This window comes from Coenobita brevimanus, chromosome 80 (assembly GCF_032717465.1).
Source record: "Coenobita brevimanus isolate Jiangsu-jjx chromosome 80, ASM3271746v2, whole genome shotgun sequence".
NCBI lineage: Eukaryota > Metazoa > Arthropoda > Malacostraca > Decapoda > Coenobitidae > Coenobita > Coenobita brevimanus.
In genome coordinates, this window is record NC_137033.1 from 56,695,701 (window position 1) to 56,707,287 (window position 11,587).

Sequence of the window (11,587 nt, forward strand, 5' to 3'; positions counted from 1 at the left end):
TTTCACAGGCAGCCACCAGCATCTAGCCTCTAGCCTCTAGTTATTACCAGCTGGCACGGAGACTAAAAAATAATCATGACGGAGAAATGAAGAACGACTTATTGGCGCTGCTGGGAACTGGTTCATTTTTTTGACGATTCATTTGTCACCAGCACACCCTTCCCCCTCTCCCCACCACACACACAATTAAAAATTTTGCAAATGGAGTTATAATAGGACTCGCCCACGTTTGCGGCTGTGGTGTGGTCCGCACCTCTGTACAGTGTTGCCACGTTTTCTATACCGTTATCTCTCTCTCTCTCTCTCTTTCTCTCTCTCTCTCTCTCTCTCTCTCCTGGCGGGAAATGTGAGCCACCCTGAGTACTTTTGATTCTTTTATAAGTTATTTATAACTGTGCTTTCATTTGTTAATTTGGTTTTGTTATATTTAGTGATGCCGACATGGCATTCAATGCATGCCCCTCTCCTGCCTCTCTCTCTCTCTCTCTCTCTCTCTCACCGACTGGGTGTGGAAGTGTTGCCGCTCGCGAGTGAATAATTTTTTTTTTTTACTTCGGTATTGGCATATGCCTACTATTTTGTCCTACATATTAGCTTATGATTATAAATGTGATTATTCCTCGTCCTTAAAATTATGGTAAAAGCCGGTAAATGTGAGCGTTTTTCCCTAGCAACACCTGTACAAGCTATGGTTGGGTCTACGGAGGTACGTACTTTACCTTAGGCCAGACTGTGGTGTGTAAGTGTTGCCACTCACAAGAATTACATGAATTATTTCTTTTACTTTGGATATTGGCATATTTCTTCTTTTTTCAGGCTCATTATCTTATATCCATAACTGTGATATTATTACCCACCCTAAAACTACGCTAAAAACCATTAAAAGTGACTACAATTTCTTTTAGCAACACTGTACAATATGTATGCCATGTTTCTGTGTTACTGTATAAATATTTTATGCATAATAAGATTACTGTTGATTCATCCATCAAAATACACAAGTGTAAGTTTTATTCATCTGAATTTATCGAATTTGTGATGCCTTGTACATAAATAGCTTCCGTTTCATATCGCAAGTTGGGGAAACGTGGCACCATTGTACACAGGTGCGGGCACACCACAGCCGCAAACGTGCGCGAGTCCTACTATAGTCTGTATCTGTAGCCAGATGCCGTAATCCCATAAAGGGTTTCCAGTTTGTCTTTTGAGTCGTATTATGGGGAGGGACACTTGACCCTCCGCCAACCTACTTGTTGACACGTAGGAGCACGTATGGGTTGTATATACTGTATAGTTATCACTCAGCGTATTAAATGATACACCGGGACTTAAAGACTTTCGGTAAATGGCGAAACCTGTTGACGGTCATTATTAACGAAAGCCCAAGTCGCCCCTCTGGCTAACGCTACTTAGCTTATACTGGTCCTTACCAGAACAGTTTGAGAGGCCAATTATGATCCTTGTTCAGGTGTGGCGGCTACCCTCAAGCCACGGTAATGTGCGTTCGACTTGTCGATGTATCCGAAAATGCGTTTCACATACCGACTCGCAGTTCCCTGTGGTATTTATCGACCCACTAGCCAAGTGATCCTCCGTCTCTCCTTACTTCCATTTTTCTCCCTGCACCAGCATCACATATACAGGTGGTGTAGGTGCAGGGAGGAGAAAAAAATAAAGAGGGACAGAGGAATGACCACGAGTTGGTATGCTGACGGTTGGATCACTAGATATAACAGAGGACAGTTTTAAAATCATACACAATATAACAAGCAAACACAAATTCCAAAACACTGTGGCCAGTGCTTTGACATGACAGAAAGTGCTTTAAATGAATAAAGAGAAGGTGGATAGGCTTACGAATGTATGGCATAATATAAATCGTCAATAATTGTGCATGATTGCCTCCAGCGACCCACATACTCCTGTTTACGAGTGGCTTTGGCAATACACACCGCCACCCAGTGTTATTAATGGCCGTGATGCTGCAGGACTCAAATGTACCAATGCTTTCAGATATGCGTTTTGATGGTCCCTATAATGATTGGACCGTGGTCATATTAGTGAGGTGACTGAGGTTATTTTTGGTAATGGGTTAAAATTCCCGTGTAAAAATAGAAAATGTAAGCTTGTGTGTGTGTGTGTGTGTGTGTGTGTGTGTGTGTGTGTGTGTGTGTGTGTGTGTGTGTGTGTGTGTGTGTGTTGTGAGGGGCGTGAGTACTTTTGTGAGTGTTAGTAACTAATTTCAATAAACTGCACACATAACTTGTTTTAGGCATCAGAAGACTAAATTACCTAGCGTCAGTGCTGGAATTTAAAGGTTACTCGTACTTGCTGGATGCCTCGTAACACATGATAACTTGTCTTACCGCACATAACTAAAGATTTGTCTTCAAGGGACGCTCAAGAGACGTGAATTAATTTGTGCACTTCATTCCTTGTCCTTCCAAAAAACAAATGTTAGTTATGACAAGGAATTACCCATTACTATAACTTTTTTTTTGTTTATTCACACACACACACACATACACATACATACATACACACACACACACACACACACACACACACACACACACACACACATACACACACACACACACACACATTCATACATATATACTGTACATACATACATGCATACATACGTATATGTACATACTGTATACATATACTGTAGGTATGTGTAATTATACGTGTATACATACATAAACATATGTATACACACAAGCATATTATATATATATATATATATATATATATATATATATATATATATATATATATATATATATATATATATATGTGTGTGTGTGTGTGTGTGTGTGTGTGTGTGTATTATATATATATATATATATATATATATATATATATATATATATATATATATATATATATATATATATATGTGTGTGTGTGTGTGTGTGTGTGTGTGTGTGTGTGTGTGTTTTAATGCAAGAAAGAAGGAAGCAAAGGCTAGGAGCATGCAAGGTTGCCCTCCCTCCAAAGAATAAATAAAAAAAACATTAACAGCCAATGTCAACGTATATGCATTATGTACACAAGTATATACTGTATATGTATATATGTTTGTGTATAAATATGTATGTATACATGTATATAAATGTAAGTGCATATATACAGTATATATATATATATATATATATATATATATATATATATATATATATATATATATATATATATATATATATATATATATATATATATATATATATATATATATATATATATATATATATATATATATATATATATATATATATATATATATATACCCCGTATTATATGTCGCATGAATTTGTGATTCATCAATTGTATATTAAATCTATCAGTCTCTCTCTCTCTCTCTCTCTCTCTAATTGAAAAGTAAGTTTCAAATACTTTTAATATATAATATGGGGTATATCTCGCTAGAAATTAGGCGTCGAGAACCGAGCTTTCGTCGAGGCTCTTGTTTCAAGACATCTTCAGGGGAAAGTACAGTTTTTATAGCCCTCTAATACTATATAGCAGATGCCAGCTATAGAAAAATTGTGATGCAGTTCCAAATAATTATAAGAGTTTAACTTAAAAAAAAAAAAAAAAAAAGAGTTCATACAAACTTACCTCTATATATTCATCAAACATCTAAATGAAATCGCCTACATATACATAGTAAAAATTCATATACAAATAAATACCCATATTGGTCTGAAGGTTGTTTGTGATGTGTTATTTATTATATGGTAATTAAAACCATCAGATAATTATTTAGTGAGACTCATCCCTCACCTCCCCCCAGATTAGTGACCGTTGTGAAGGCGTTAATGTTGGCTATATTTATTAGATTTAATTCGAAAAGTCTCTTCTAAGCAGATTATGATTATCTAGAGATTGCAGGCATCAGACTAATGACATAATTGTAGTGTAAGGTTTATTGTGTTTTCCAGTAAACATGTGATATTATAGCTAATCATATACTAACATTTCAGCTTCTGTTATTACAGGAAGGAGGTGAGTGAATAAGGCCGTTAAAGGCGAGTGTTTACATTTCCTTCAGCTCAAGGGATCACTCCAGAGCTGAATGCAGTGATCTGGTGTCAGCAGAAGAAACTTAAAAAGTCCTCTGGCTCAGGGTGTTTAAACATAATTTCATCATGGTCATCTTGAAGCAAACATTTTTAGTCCATGAGGTGAGTGATTAGGAATTTGATATCAATGTCTGTAACAACATTATTTGATATTACAGTCTATAACAATATTATCGCCACTTCCGTTGTGTTTTTCACTTTGAAACATAGAGCAAAGATACTTGGATTAAAGTAGTGTGTCATGGTTTAATTCTAACTATCTATTGCCAGACGCCTCAATCCCGTTCGGGGTGGCCACAAACAAATCGCCTCCACGTCGCCCTGTCCCCCGCCATTTCACTGCCCCGCTCTCAACTCACACCCCCCTCTCTCATATACCTCTCCACCCCATCCCTCCATCTCATCCTCGGCCTCCCCCTCCCTCTTCCCCCCTCCACCTCACTCACATACACTCTCTTCGTCAGTCTCTCACCCTCCATCCTCTCTACATGGCCAAACCACCTCAGTGTATTCCTCCTAACGTTTCCTATCACATCCACATCCACACCACAACGCTCCTTTATATTCTCATTTGTCAGCCTGTCTCTCCATGTGACTCCACAGGCTCCTCTTAAATAACTAATTTTCACTGCTCTCACTCTTGACTTGTGTCCTTTCAGCAAAGTCCAAGCTTCACTACCATACGTTAGAGTTGGTATCACAATACTGTCATGTAGTAACTTTTTCACTTCCATGCTCACGTCCCTGCTTCTTATCACTGCTTTCAAGGAACCAGCAACCTTTCTTCCCTGCTGTACTCTTTCAAGCACTTCACCCTCCAAACCTCCATCCCTACTCATCACACTACCCAAGTACTTAAACGTACTCACATTTTCCAATTCCTCACCATCTAACCTCGCTGTACATTCACTGACTTCACCTCTCTCAGAGACCATCACGTTACTCTTCCCTACATTCACCTTTAGATTCCGTTTCTTACACACTCTCTCAAACTCATCCACCAAGCCTTGCAGCTCTCCTCCGTCTTCACTCAACAACACAGTATCATCTGCAAACAACAGTACAGGGAGTTTCCAAACACTACCCTCTCTCACCAGGGCCACTCCAACATCCACTACAGGATGTTATATTGTTTAATTACAGGATGTTATATTGCTCCACTCGTTTTGTAAATTGCTTAGCATCAGCCTGAATGTTTAAATTATCGTAATTTCAAACACAATAAAGTGGGAAATGCTAGAATAGATGGATAGTTGGTCACTGGGAATGGGAGTGCCTTGGTGGACGTTATTGCAGGGAAGGGTTTGGCAATAGTTGATATCTTCTTCAGGCACAATATGATCTACAGGTATACATAGCGAGTGATATGGAGGATTGGAAGTAAGCTGAAGTGATTGATTATGGATGTATAGATGATCGTACGAGAAGATTCTGAAAGTGTATAGACAGACATCGTGGGTGTGGACTATATGATCACTACATAGTAATATCTAAGGCAGAGGCGCAGACATGATGGGTGAACAGAGGAAGAGAGAGGCAAGAAACAGTTCTTACAAGGAGAGCAGAAATGCTCAAGAAGGAGAGAAGAAATCGGAGAGCAAGAGAGAAGTGATGGAGCGACTGGGTGTGATCTGCAGCACTTGGAGGAGGTGGAAGGCATGTGTAAGGTATTCACAGGAGAAATCTATGGAGCATGTGAGGTAGTGCTTGCGGTTGACGAGAAGATGCAGGGGGTGAAATGATCAGTGTGGCTGAATGAAGACATGAAAAGAGATGTAGAGGAAGAGGAGAAATCATGTAGTGACTGGATGGGAATTAGAGGAATAGAGGGTGTAGAAAGATGGAAAAGAAAGTTGTAAGTAGGAAATGGGAGAGAGGTGAAGAGACTTGTAAGGAGAGAGTGGCTGGGGAGTTTGAAAGGATGTCTGAAACTGTTTTGGAAGAAGTCAAAGAAGTAAAACAGGGTGATAATGAAAGTAGTAGAGAGATGAAAAATAAAAATGGCGTTATAGTGATGGAGAAGGGAGAGGTGTTGAGCAGATGGATAAAACATTTTAAGAAATTGCTGAACATGAAGAACGAAAGTAGTATAAGCGTAAGTGGTTAGGAATAGCAGGACGAAGAAGAGAGGCGAGAAAGGGACCAATAGGCTTTTATGAAAGCCTCAGTAATTGATGGAGTGTGAGGTGAAATGTTGGAATACGGGAGAGAGATTGGAATAGAATGGAAATGGAAGATATGGAGTTTTACTTGGGAGGAAGGAAGAGTTATGAAAAATTGAAGTCAGGTGTAATAGTTCCCATATACAAGGAAAAGGGGGAAGAGAAGTTTGCAACAGTGGGAAGGGTATTTATCTTCTTGTTGTAAGAATAAATATATGGTACGGTACTTGCCGATATCGTTAGGGAGATAACCGATGAATCATTTGCAGGACAAGGGGTTGTTAGGAAGGAAAGGAGCTGCATAGATCAGATGTTTGTCCCAAGATGATTATTGGAAAAGTGTGTAGAGAAGGAAAAAAAGTTACATACTGCCATCATGGATTTGGAGAAACCACATGACAAAGCAGGTAGACAAGAATGTGGAAAGTACTGAAAATATATGGAACAGGTGGGAAACTGCTGAATGCTATCAGGTGCATGTATGTTAGTGCTAGAGCTGCAGTGCATGTGGATAGTGAATTGCGGTGTATGATTTGAATGCTGGATGAAAGCAGGGATATGTAGGGTCTCCAAGGTTGTTCTGAATACATATGGTTTGACAGTAGGATATAAAATGCTGGAGTGTCCATTGTGAGAGGAGGCAGGGTTTGTAAACTGCCTATACTCATGTGTACTGATGGTGCTGTATTGTTAATTGAAGAAGAGTGGGAGTTGCAAGGCAGAGAGGATGAGTTTAGGATTGTATGTAAGAAAAGGTATTTATAATTGAATGTAGATAATAATTATGTTGTTTGAGAGAAGAGAAGTCACAGAATGCACAGTGAGGGTGGATGGTCAGATATACTATGGAGAATGTGAGTGCCTATAAATATTAAGTATTGTGATGATTAAGGTTGAAAGTTTAGATGAAGAAGGGCATGACGAGGGCACAGCACGGAAGAAAAGTTGTCGGATCTCTTAAAGTAGTGAGAAGGAATAGAGAACTGTGTATGGAAGTAAAAAAAATAAAAGTCGCTGCATGACAGTAATGTGATCCATTCTTTAAGGTATGGAAGCGAAGCTTGGAGTCACCCTACAAGGAGATACAGATAGACAATGAGAAAGTGAAGGAACGTTGTGATGATGTTGATATGACTGAAAGCGTTATGAAATAGACTCTGAGACGATTTGGTCATGTAAAAAGATAAAGTTTGAGAGACTGACGAAAAGAGTTTATGTGAATGAAGCGGAGGGCGGGAGGAGACGGAGACCAAGGATGAAATATAGGGATAAAGTGGAGAAATCTGTGAGAAGTGGTTGTGTGAAGTTGAGGGAGGTCAACCTGACGACAAGACAGGGTGACATTGAAGCACCCTACATGGGATTAAGGCTTCTAGCTATAGATACATTGGTAGACCAAACCCTGTGGAGAAAATTTCTCTCTCAGGTCCAGTTTCATCGAAATCTCGATAATATTGTAGTTCATTGTTTCTCTCTTTTTGGCCAACTTATGGTTCCACAAAGTTGTAAAAGTATCAGTATGACAGCCATTAGAAAAAAAATATATAATGCAAGATGTAGTAATACCGTATATTTTTTTACATTCTTACATTCTTTTTACCAAGTAGGAAAATTATTTGGAAGAATAATATATCAGACTTTCTCCATAATACAAACAAGCCTGTAGGCGACGATAACCAGTTCTAAGCTGACCAAGCTTTGACCCCCCTGAGGTACAAATTATAGGTGGCGCTGCCAGCGACCGGAAGTGAGTTTCAGCACTAAAAGTCATTTCTGTATGGAGGTACTCCAGTGCAACATTTCACCCAAGAATCATGGCCCTGGTTTTACTGCATAATCTTCGGAGCCATAGCATTTCGCGAGAGCATGGTCGTAGTTTTAGCGTTTTTCATATTTTCTGCACTTGATGACCATTGACCCCTGACCTGATAGATATAGGTCATTCATGTACAAAGCACACTTGAAGTATTCATTAACGTCTGTAAGCATGCATAGTTTCATTTGATTCCATCCATCCTCTGTGGAGCTAGGGAACTGGAAATTCACTGAATGTCCCACCAGAGGTACAACTTCCAAGTGGCGCTGCCGGCGACTGGAAGTGAGTTTCGACAATAAATGTAATTTTTATCTGAAGGGACTCCAGTGCAACATTCCATCCAAGAATCATGGCCCTGGCTTAATAATCTTCGGAGCCTTAGGATTTTGCGGAGCATAGTTGTGATATTAGCTATTTTCACCGTTTTCGCATTTGAAGACCTTTCACCCTTGACCTGGCCGATGAAGCACAGAGAAGTACAGTAGAAGGTTGTAGTAGTAGTCAATGTCTATAAGCATGGAAATTTTCATTCAGTTCCATCGAGCCGCTGAGGAACTTTGGGGCATTTTTGAAAACTGGTACTGGTTGCTGGGGATGCTGAGGCCAATCTTCGCAGGGTTGCCACCAGAGGAGAGAGGGGGGGAAAATGGATGGCACACTTCCGATAGGGAATGACCTCAAGATTACGCCTAAAGAAGTCAGAGCTTTCTACATCCATTTGTAATGCTTCTAAGCTCAAAACGTGAAAAGTATGAAAAAAGCAGTTTTTTTGGTCCATTGTTAGGCAACGAGTAGTTGACTGGCAACCAAAACTTTGCAGACACAACTAGATCGTAAGCTTGTCATTGTGCCCAAGTTATTTTTTATTATGCAAGGAAGAAGGAAACAAGGACCACGAGCCCGAAAAATGTTCCCTCCAAGAAAGAAAATAAGATAACAGAGAACCAAATTCAAGGTCTGTTCATTTCGAGATGCCTGGACACATTGTGACTGAAAGTCTGGAGATCATAGGCAGCAGGAAATACAGGAAGAGGGAGACAGATCCAGAGTTGACCTGGTGCATACATAAAGGACTGGGAGTAATGGTTAACTCAGGCATTAGAGGGTTGGACTGAAAAGAGACGAAAGTTTGTTGCTAGACGGGTGCTACAGTATGCGCCAGCTGTAGTGGTAGAGGAATGCAAGCATACAGTTCAGAGGAGTAATGACCATTAAAGCAGCGATTTAAGAGAGACAAAGTTGCAACAGTGCGGCGGAAAGACAGAGGTTTCAGCAAGCCATGAGAGTTAACAAGATGAAACGGCTTTGACTCCACCTTGTTGAGAAGAGCTGTATGTGGGGAGCCTCCCCACACGTGAGAGCTGTACTGTACACAGGGGAATCGGTTAATTCTGAACGGCAGAAGTGCCTACCACAATTAAAAAAGAAAGGAAGAAAGAAAGAAAATGCGACTAACAATAAGGGCAGCATGGAGCTAGCCAGTGAAGATATCAGTCTGTTGGTAAATCTGTACATTAATGTTGCAGAAACGTCAAAAGCATAAGAGAGAGAGAGAGAGAGAGAGAGAGAGAGAGAGAGAGAGAGAGAGACGTATTACCAGTATTTCAGCAAAATTGCGATATATATATATATATATATATATATATATATATATATATATATATATATATATATATATATATATATATATATATAAAATCATCTTCAGCCATTGCAAGTCCACTGCTGAACAAAGGCCTCCCCCAACCTTCTCCACGAACTCCTTGACTGAGCCAATCTCTGCCATGTTTTCCCTGCAAACTTCTCTATCTCATCTCTCCACATCCTATCTGGCCTTTTTCTGCTACGCTTACTGTCTCTTGGAACCTCTTGCTCCACCGGTTACCCTTAGTCTTTACATAGCCTGTCTACCTCCATTCCTGTTCTTTTATAACTTCCGTCATGTTCTTTGAGTTTGATCTTCTCTCTCACCGAAGTTGATCTTTTCCTGTCTTTTAAAGTCATTCCCAACTCTGACCTTTTCATCGCCTTTGGAGCACGGATTAGTTGGTTTCCCGTCGATTTGGCAGTTTCCAGGTCTCACAACAGTAAGTCATACCTGGAATTATACATTCGTTATATACTTTTCGCCTCATACATACTGGCAAGCTACTTTTCATATTTTGTATATATATATATATATATATATATATATATATATATGCTGTACACTCGCACCAGAAAGTATCGGTGTAGAATGTGTTAAATATTATGACACACGGAACAAAGGGAACTGGAACTTGCGGTTCTGTCCTCCCACACGCAGGCATCCCAGACAATAGATGACTGCTGTATCAGATATAACTCTTGTGTCCTTCATAATGTGTAGGGAATGGCCGTAAATGTTATAATATATACAGGTGTTAACGGGCTGTCATTGCTGCATGGTTGAATCATTCCGGATGGCATCGCACCCACAGTGCACCGATACTTTCTGGTGCGAGTGTACATAAATGTATACGGTAGAGAGAGAGAGAGAGAGAGAGAGAGAGAGAGAGAGAGAGAGAGCCTCTGTGGTACTGTGGTAGAGTGTGCGTTTCGCACGCTGGTGGACGCGGGTTCGCCTGTCTCCAGAGTTGTAAAAAAAACTTTGGGAAGCGTTCACGGAGCCACTGGCCGCTTTGGCGGACATAAGGGGTGCTGTAGTTGAACCAGTGTCGCATACTAGTATGCTTGCACCCAGTCGGCTTAAGGCGGGCCGATTACACTTGGTTCACAGACTACACCCATATCCAAACCCACTACAACACTACAATCACACTCACAAGCACTTCTCACCCTGCATACAGTCTCTACCAGACAGCCTAAGCCACTGGGTAGAGATACATTGGCTTGTATCGTCCCTGCTCCGGTAGGGATAGGCCGGTCCTGCAGTGGACCTCAACGGCTGATGATGATGTCGGTGATTATATCTATCTATCTATCTATCTATCTATATATATAATTTTCTGTTAGTATGCCCAGGTGTCATGGCCACATTTTTATCAGGCACATAAGTAATAAAGACCAGTTTACCTTAACGAGCCCTACCATATAGCATTGTCAGTACGTAATTATGTATACTACTTCAGTGAGATGTCTTTTTTTGTACTGTTGTTACCACCAGACAGTTTTACTCAGAACCTCACCTTCTCGTACCGAGGGGGTTCATGGACGATGCATGTTCTCCAGTTCTAAGTCTCTCAAAACTAAATAAATCGTCTGTAATAATGGAACATCGACCTATTCTCACTGTGAAGTGGTTCATCAGTAAAACGTATTGTTATTTAAGTTCTGCAGAATGAGGTCGTGTTGTATATTTAATTCCTTCTCGCTCTTGATTGTATTCAGCTTGGAAACTGTCAAATTAGAGAGATCAGATACAGCCACCGTTACTCCCTTCATTACCCCTTCCCGAGTTAAATTAAATCGTATACGGGTCGCAATATGTAAATAAAAATGAAGTCCTCGTAGTGAAATGTTTAATTAAGGCAGGTAAA

At 40.0% G+C, this 11,587-nt stretch overlaps 1 pseudogene; it reads right to left on the minus strand.

Annotated features, from left to right (window-relative positions):
• Positions 1-1,454: 1,454 nt before the first annotated feature.
• LOC145409424 (5.8S ribosomal RNA) lies at positions 1,455-1,604 on the minus strand (annotated as a pseudogene).
• Between the last annotated feature and the right edge of the window lie 9,983 nt (positions 1,605-11,587).